The following is a 10,177-nucleotide window of genomic DNA, read 5'->3' on the forward strand; positions in this document are numbered from 1 at the left end:
TTGCTTCTAATCGTCATTGCTAAAATGCTGAACACTGACGATTCGGTTATAGCTTCGTCTACTTCTCTCGATTTTGCATTATTCTTCGGAGTAGATGCCTTTTCCCGACAGATTAGCGACTTTAGGTGCACAGTCATATAGAAAAGCCTAATTAGCCGAAGATGTAGGAGGGTTATAACTTGATGCTGTATCGTCTGCTGAAATTAAAAGAGAGTGAATAACTACACATCAAAAAATGTTTTGCATCACCTCGGTTCCGAGAGTTTCTGAACTCGTACAGAAATTTGGAACACAGATCAACATAAACATCATTTTCGCCCTTTTTATTGCTCATGAAAACCACACATTGCATGTTGTACCACTATACAGCGACACCTTCAGAGGTGGTGGTCCTGATTGCTGTACACACTGGTACCTCTGATACCCAGTAGCACGTCCTCTTGTATTGATGCATGTCTGTATTCTTCGTGGCATACTATCCACAAGTTCATCAAGGCACTGTTGGTCCAGATTGTCCCACTCCTCAACGGCGGTTCAACATAGATCCCTCAGAGTGGTTGGTGGGTCACATCGTCCACAAACAGCCCCTTTCAACCTATCCCAGGCATGTTAGATAGGGTTCATGTCTGGAGAACATGCTGGCCACTCAAGTCGAGTGATGTAGTTATATTGAAGAAAGTCATTCACAACGTGTGCACAATGAGGGCGCCAATCGTCGTCCATGAAGACGAATGCCTCGCTAATATGCTGCCGATATGGTTACGCTATTGGTCTGAGGATGGCATTCACGTATTGTACAACAGTTACGGCTCCTTCCATGCCCACCAGCGGAATACGTCGGTCCCACATAATGCCACCCCCAAACGGCAGAGTACCTCCACCTTGCTGCACTCGCTGGACAGTGTGTCTGAGGCGTTCAGCCTGACCGGGTTGCCTCCAGATACGTCTGGTTGAAGGCATATGCGGTGAAGAGAATGTGATGCCAATCCTGAGCGATCCATTCTGCATGTTGTTGAGCCCATCTGTACCTCACTGTGTGAAGTCGTGGTTGTAAAGATAGACCTCGCCATGGACGTCGGCAGTGAAGTTGCGCATCATGCAGCCTACTCTGCACAGTTCAAGTCGTAACACGACGTCCTGTGGCTGCACTAAAAGCATTATTCAACATGTTGGCGTTGCTATCAGGGTTCCTCCGAGCTATAATCCGTGGGTAGCGGTCATGCACTGCAGTGGTAGCTCTTGGGCAGCCTGAGCGTGACATGTTATCTACAGTTCCTGTTTCTGTATCTCCTCCATCTTCGAACAACATCGCTTTGGTTCACTCTGAGACACCTTGACATTTCCCTTGTCGAGAGCCCTTCCTGGTACAAAGCAACAATGTGGACGCGATCGAACCGCGCTATTGACCTTCTATTCATGACTGAACTATAGACAACACGAACCGTGTACATCCTTCCTGGTGGAATGACTGGAACTGATCGGCTGTTGGACCACCTCTGTCGAATAGACGCTGCTCATGCATGGTTGTTTACATTTTCGGACGCGTTTAGTGACATGTCTGAATAGTCAAAGGGACTGTGTCTGTGACACAATATCCACAGTAAACCGCTATCTTCAGGAGTTCTGGGAACCGAGGTGATGCAAAACTTTTTTTTGATGTGTGTGTATTTGGTTATTCAGATAACAGGTCCAACGGCAGGGGAGCAGATCTGACGAAGAAAAATGAGACGATCACAGAAAATCTGTGTTAGGGAAAGTGAATGGAACACAGGACCTGGAAAGTTTATCAGAAAATGCCATGCCTTGTAAAGGGAATAGCATAGAAAACGCTAGGACGATCTGTTGTAGAGATTTGTTTGGAGTGATTATGAAATATGCTTTGCAACAGACATGGAACAAAATCAGAGACGTTCAGCTTTTTTTTTCTTTATTGTTATTTCATTCACCTGCCCCATATGGGCAGGGGAGGGCTGTCAGCGGCACAATCCGCCGTTCTTCAGCCGAGTGGCATGAGTTTAAAATAAGAATAAAATGGTACATACATAAGGCGATAAAGGGGAACTTAAAACAGAATAATGGGAGAAAATGGAGGTAAAAATATAGACTAACACGGAGACGTTCATGGAGGACAGTTAAAAAAGTCACCAGAAAGTTAAAAAACACAGTTGGCGATTCTTCAAAACTGAGAGAAGACACTGAATGGACATGCACACGTTAAAAGTCGGCCACAGTAGTAAAAACACTCCGGAACAACACACTTAAAACGCACTTGGAGCACTAACGACGAAGAATAAAACTGCCAGGTGGAACCTGCCGAGGGAAAGGGCAGATAGGATGGAAAAGGAGGGGACGGCAAAGGACAGCATGGGAAGCGGTGGGATGAAGAGCGGAGGGGCAACAGTGGGTACATGAAGAGGCAGGAGACACATGGGGCAGGAGACGAAGAGGGAAGACAGGGTTTTGAGGTTACGTTCGGACCGTTGAAGGGTAGGATAAAGGGCTAGGAAGGTGGTGTCATCAGCGAACTGGAAAAGATGAACAGGAGGGGGAGGTTTGGGCATATCAGCAGTGTACAGGAGATAGAGAACAGGGGAAAGGATAGAACCTTGGGGCACGCCGGCAGAGGGATAAAAAGTACGGGAGTTGTAATTGTGGATAGTCACATAGGAGGGACGATGGGAGAGAAAGGAAGCAACGAGACGGACGAAGTTGATGGGGAGAACGTTCAGCTAGGATCGTAACAGGTGCATATAGCCCAGGAGAAGTTGTAATAGAAGCGAGCAGACTTGACGCAAAATTAATTGGCTTAGGTACAAATGTTCTTATTTCGGTGCAATGTTTTTGGCATAAAAAACGTAAAATTCAAAGATATTCCGTATGCACTATGCTGCATATGTCCCACCTTTCTAGCAAGTAGAAGTATCACTCCCCACTGATCGAGTGTGGCCTTCCGCGGATCAGTAGCGCTGTCCTCTGCCTCTGAGTTCCCTCTAGGCCAACAGAGCGCGTGATCCTGTGACTTGGTTGCCGGCGGCTGCGGCTTTGTGTAACACAGGACAGGACCGCGTGACTCATGTCTCCAGGTTCTGTTTACGGACAGACCGCCTGCGGCTGTATACCACTGGACTACTGTGTTCAGCATCCCTTCATTAGAAGTGCCAACGTCTGCACCTGACACTGCCAACTATGTTTCTTGCTGAAATGCTGCATTCAGCTAGCTACTATCGTAAATTGTAGTTCATTCTTCATCACACAAATTTGCAAAGTTTTTGAAGGTCACGATTCCACTTACTGGTTGGAATAAGCACGCTTCTTTCTCAGATGCACTTGATTCATTGTGTGCGCATAAAAGTCGACGAGTTTATGACAGAATTGAGGTTTGGCTACAACCAGGGCATATTTGTGCCTGTTTTGATAGGTGCCGTCCATCCATCAAATAAAATTTCTGTGATAAACTTTATAAGGATAGAACCTAAATTCGTTCTGTCTTTGTCTCTTTCTTCCTTTCCTTCTTGTTCACTCACTCTCCAGATCCGCTGCAAAAGTCCTTCCGCAAGAGGTTGAATATATTTTTGTGATTTTTCTAATATTCCTGTGAAATATACGTATCGGTTATTGATCATTTTATAGTATACTGAATTTCCTTACCATTTTTCAATGTTGTTATAGTACAAATATACTTACTGTGTTTTCCAATTTTCCTGTCGTTTTAACTTAGGTCACATGGATTGTGACTGCAGCGCCATCACATGTAGCGTACTAACGGTGGGAATCGCGAACACTATTCTGCACTTCGTGTTAGGCAGTCGGATCGGCCTCTACAACTACAGAACCCTGATCCGAGCCATCCTCTGCTGTGTAAATGTTGCATGGATTTCCGCCCCACTAAAATTCTACTCGAATCCTGGTTCGCCATGATCTCCGTCTAGCTCTCCACATCCGTTTACCTTCTCCCACATGAATCCTCTACCATCTCATCCAGTTCTCTCCCCTCCCCAACTATACTAACCGAAAACTAGATTCCAATAACTCCATTGTCTCCACTCTGATCACCGACCCAGGCATGCTGCAGTGCTTTTACAAACACATAACACCGTCCGTACACCTACTCAGACTCCACGTATACTTTTAATGAACGTAGGAGCATGTGGAGTAGGATCCCAGGTATGTGAGTGGTTTGAAGACTTCTTAAGTGACAGAATCCCGTATGCTGTCCTCGACGGCGGGAGTTCATCAGAGACAAGGGTATCGTTAGGAGTACTCGAGAAGGTGTGACTGAACCGCTCTTATTCTCTCTCTATATATAAATGATCTGGTAGACAGGGTGAGCAGCAATCTGTGACTGCTTGCTGATGAAGCTGTTGTGTACGAGAAGATGTCGTCGTTGAGTGACTGTTGGAGAATACATGTGACTTAGACAGAAATTGTAGTTGGTATGATAGATGACAGGTATATCTAAACGTAGAAACTCATAAGTTAATGACGGTCAGTAGGAAAAATTAACTCATAAGTTTCGAATACAGCATTAGTTGTGTCACTTTGTTTAAATATCTTGACGTAACGTTGCAAAGCCATATGAAATGGAACGAATACGTAGGCATTGGAGTAGGGAAGTCGAATGGTCGACGGCAGTTTATTGGGAGAGAATTGGGAAAGTTTGTTTGATCTGTAAAGAAGACACCATAAAGGACATTAGTGCTACCTCTTCTTGAGTAGTGCCCGAGTGTTCGGAATCTGCACCAGGTCGGATGAAAGATAGACATTCAAGCAATTCAGAGGCGGGCTGCTAGATCTATTACTGGTACGTTACAATACGCAAGTGTTACGGAGATGCTTCGGGAATTCAAATGGTAGTCCCTCGAGGGAAGGCGACGTTCTTTTCGAGGAACACTACCGAGAAAAGTTAAAGAACCATCATTGAAAGATGACTCAGAACGATTCTACTGCTGCCAACGTACATTTCGCGTAAGGACGTCGAAGATAAGATACTAGAAATTAGGGCTCATACGGAGGCATATAGACAGTCGTTTTTCACCCTTCTGTTTGCTAGTGGAACAGGGTACCCTCTGCCACGCACTGTATGATAGTTTGCGGAGTATACATGTAAATGTAGATATTTATCCCTCCTAGCAACTACCTCACGCATCTCACTCAACTTCAGAACTCCTCTCCACCTATTTCTCTCCATTCGTCCCCATCCCTTTCTCTTATTGCCATGGCCCTACCCACACATGGAATTCCTCCCCACTCTTTATCTTTCCCACCTTCTGTCTTCCCACTAGCCACCCCAGCACCTACCTTCTTTTCCATAATTATGCTATCCCTCAGCCCTACGGAACATATTCTCTCCTCCCGAAATAATTTTCTCCGAGTGCTGGTCCTTCAGATTTTAAGGGTAGGAACACTGCTTCATTGCTTTTCCTGGTAACAATTTCACAATTATGCGATGTGTTTTAAATGTATGCAGGGTGGTCCAATGATCGTGACCGGGCCAAATATCTCACGAAATAAGCTTCAAACGAAAAAACTACAAAGAACGAAACTCGTCTAGCTTGAAGGGGGAAACCAGATGGCGCTATGGTTGGCCAGTTGGATGGCGCTGCCATACGTCAAACGGATATCAACTGCGTTTTTAAAAAATAGGAACCCCCAATTTTTATCACATATTCGTGTAATACGTAAAGAAATATGAATGTTTTAGTTGGGCCAATTTTTTCCCTTTGTGATAGATAGCGCTGTAATAGTCACATGCATATGGCTCACAATTTTAGACGAACAGTTGGTAACAGTTAGGTTTTTTAAATTAAAATACAGAACGTAGGTACGTTTGGACATTTTATTTCGGTTGTTCCAATGTGATACATATAACTTTGTAAACTAATCATTTCTGAGAACGCATGCTGTTACAGCGTGATTACCTGTAAATACAATATTAATGCAATAGATGTCCAAAACGATGGCTGGCTCTGAGCACTATGGGACTTAACATCTATGGTCATCAGTCCCCTAGAACGTAGAACTACTTAAACCTAACTAACCTAAAGACAACACACAACACCCTGCCATCACGAGGCTGAGAAAATCCCTGACCCCGCCGGGAATCGAACCCGGGAACCCGGGCGCGGGAAGCGAGAACGCACGACCACCAGCTGCGGACTCAAAATGATGTCCATCAACCTCAATGCAGTTGGCAGTACATATAAAGACATCCTCTCAACAGCGAGTAGTTCGCCTTCCGTAAAGTTAGCACATGCATTGACAATGCACTGACGCATGTTGTCAGGCGTTGTCGGTGGATCACGATAGCAAATATCCTCCAACTTTCCCCACAGAAAGAAATCCGAGGATTCGAAGACCAATCCACCTGCCGTGAAATATGCTATTCAATACCGCTTCAACCGCACGCGAGCTATGTGCAGGACATGCATCATGTTGGAAGTACATCGCCATTCTGTCATGCAGTGAAACATCTTGTAGTAACATCAGTAGAACATTAAGTAGGATTACGTAGGAAATCAGCATACATTGCACCATTTAGATTGCCATCGATAAAGTGGGTGCCAATTATCCCTCCTCCCATAATGCCGCACCATACATTAACCCGCCTAGGTCGCTGATGCTCCACTTGTCGCAGCCATCGTGGATTTTACGTTGCCCAATAGTGCACGTTATGCTGGTTTACGTTACCGCTGTTGGTGAATGACACTTCGTCGCTAAATAGAACGCGTGCAAAAAATCTGTCATCGTGCCGTAATTTCTCTTGTGCCCAGTTGATGAACTGTACACGACGTTCAAAGTCGTCGTGCAGAAATATGGTACGGGTGCAATCGATGTTGACGTAGTACTCTCAACACCGACGTGTTTCAGATTCCCGATTCTCGCGCAATTTGTCTGCTACTGATGTGCGGATTAACCGCGACAGCAGCTAAAACACCCGCTTGGGCATCTTCATTTGTTGCAGATCGTGGTTGACGTTTCACATGTGGCTGAACACTTCCTGTTTCCTTAAATGACGCAACTATCCGGAGAACGTTCCGGACATTTGGATGATGACGTCCAGGATACCGAGCAGCATACAGAGCACACGCCCGTTGGGCATTTTGATCACAACAGCCATACATCAACATGATACCGACCTTTTCCACAATTGGTAAACGCTCCATTTTGACACGGGTAATGTATCACGAAGCAAATACGGTCAGCACTGGCGGAATGTTACTTGATACCACGTACTTATTCGTTTGTGAGTATTACAGCGGCATCCATCACAAAACGAAAAAAGTCGTCCAACTCAAACATTCATATTTCTTTACGTACTACACGAATATGTAATAAAATGGGGGTTCCTATTTTTTAAAAATGCAGTTGATATCCATTTGTCCTATGACAGCGCCTTCTAGAGGGTCAATTATAGCGCCATCTGGTTTCCCCCTTCATGCTAGACGAGTTTCGTTCATTGTAGTTTTTTCGTTTGATGCTTATTTCGTGAGATATTTGGCCCGGTCACTATCAATGGACCATCCTCTATATGGTCTGTGTTTGATATCCGTGGTTTAGTTTGAAAAAGAAGTTAGTTACTCATCATGTTTTCCCATCTTTTTTATATTTTTAAAAATGTCTTTGGCTGAAGAGTGGAATATTTTACTGCTTACAGCCCAGCCCCCGTCAATATGGAACGAGGGTGTGAGGTAACAAGAAAGAAAAAAAAAAACGAATCTGCAGTATGCGTGCGGCGTCCCAGTGGGCGGAGCTGTCACTAACGGGAAAGAGGGACTTTGTACGCACGGCTCTGACACTCTCAAGGACGGCAGCAGTATCAGCGTGGGGACTTGGCTGACGGAGTGGTGTTGCGCGTGCACAGTCGCAGGCTTGGCGGTAGCGTTGACGGCTCGTACCTAGCCGTGCATGAAATGTTACCCGCCCCACAGACATCTAATGTCACACAACGCGGCGGCAGTGGCACACGGGGGACCTACTAATTCCTTCCACTGTTTTGGCAGACAAAGAGGGAAATGTAGTATAAATGTTAAGCTCTTGTGAAATCCCTCCACATACCTAAAACTTAAAAAGACAATCATTTAATCTAGTACCAGGATTATTAGTTTATCCCAATTTTTGTAAGTTATCAGCCTGCAACATTTCTCTGAGTATTTATTTTAGGGTTTGTCATTTTTAGAAGGTTTGGGAACAATGACAAAGTTAAAAATTCTTAATGTTTACTATTAGTGTGAATCTACGAATCAATGTGGGACAGAATACGAATGAAAATGGAAGAGGGTGAGTGCAATTGTAACTAATGAATATTTTAGCGTTATTACGCTTTTTGACGTTGAACCACATCTTTCTGCGAATATTTAAACGGTGAGGGTAACTACACTACGGGCCACTAAAATTGCTACACCAAGAAGAAATGCAGATGATAAATGGGTATTCATTGGACAAATATATTATACTAGAACTGACATGTGATTACATTTTCACACAAGTTGGGTGCATAGATCCTGAGAAATCAGAACCCAGAACAACCACCTCTGGCCGTAATAACGGCCTTGATACGCCTGGCCATTAAGTCAAATAGAGCTGGGATGGCGTGTACAGGTACAGCTGCTCATGCAGCTTCAACACGATACCACAGTTCATCAAGAGTAGTGACTGGTGTATTGTGACGAGCCAGTTGCTCGGCCACGATTGACCAGACGTTTTCAGTTGGTGAGATATCTGGAGAACGTGATGGCGAGGGCAGCAGCCTAACATTTTCTGTATCCAGAAAGGCCCGTACAGGACATGTGGTCGCGTATTATCCTGCTGAAATGTATGGTTTCCCAGGGATCGAATGAAGGGTAGAGCCACGGGTCGTAACACATCTCAGATGTATCGTCCACTGTTCAGAATGCTGTCAGTGCGAACAAGAGGTGACCGAGACGTGTAACCATTGGCACCCCATACCATCACGCGAGGTGATACGACAGTATGGCGACGACAAATACACGCTTCCAATATGCGTTCACCGCGATGTCGCCAAACACGGATGCGACCTTCATGATGCTGTATATAGAACCTGGATTTATCGGAAAAAATGACGTTTTGCCATGCGTGCACCCTGTTTCGTCGTTGAGTACACCATCGCAGGCGCTCCTGTCTGTAATGTAGCGTCAAGTGTAACCGCAGCCATGGTCTCCGAGCTGATAGTACATGCTGCTGCAAACGTCGTAGAACTGTTCGTTCAGATGGTTGTTGTCTTGCAAACGTCCCCATCTCTTGACTCAGGGGGCTGCACGATCCGTTACAACCAAGCGGATACGATGCCTGTCATCTCGTCTGCTAGTCATTCGAGGCCGTTGGGATACAGCACGGCGTTCCGTATTACTCTCCTGAACCCGCCGATTCCAAATTCTGCTAGCAGTCATTGGATTTCGACCAACGCGAGCAGCAATGTCGCGATACGATAAACCGCAATCGCGATAGGCTACAATCCGACCATTATCAAAGTAGGAAACGTGATGGTACGCATTTCTCCTCCTTACACGAGGTATCACAACAACGTGTCACCAGGCAACGCCGGTCAACTGCTGTCATGTCATGTCATGTCAGCACGTTGTGGGTGTCGCCACCGCCGCGAACCTTGTGTGAATGCTCTGTAAAGGTAATGATTTGTAGATCACAGCATCTTCATCCTGTCTGTTAAATTTCGCGTCTGTAACACGTCATCTTCGTGGTGTAGCAATTTTACTGGCCAGTAGTGTAACCCTCCGCTGGGAGCTCTAAATCTCCTCTCTTTTTCTTTCTCTCTCTCTCTCTCTCTCTCTCTCTCTCTCTCTCTCTCTCTCACACACACACACACACACACACACACATACACACACACACACACACACACACACACACACACATACACAACGCTGATATCGAGACCATCTCAAACTGGTTAGCAGCTAAGACAGACGAAGATAAATGTGTGAATAACAATGAAATTATACGAAGTCCCTCCTTATGGAGCGAAGTTTTACAGTGGTAAGACACTGATGCGTATTTGAGAACATACGGGTTGAAATATCTGTCTGGATATTCAGACTGAGGTTTTACCTGGTTTCCCCAAATCAGTTATGGCAACTTTCTGAATAGTTCCATTGAAAGGGAGCGCACTTTTTCCTTTCGAATCCTTCACGAGTGTGAGCTT

Source organism: Schistocerca gregaria, chromosome X (genome assembly GCF_023897955.1).
Source record: "Schistocerca gregaria isolate iqSchGreg1 chromosome X, iqSchGreg1.2, whole genome shotgun sequence".
Classification (NCBI taxonomy): domain Eukaryota; kingdom Metazoa; phylum Arthropoda; class Insecta; order Orthoptera; family Acrididae; genus Schistocerca; species Schistocerca gregaria.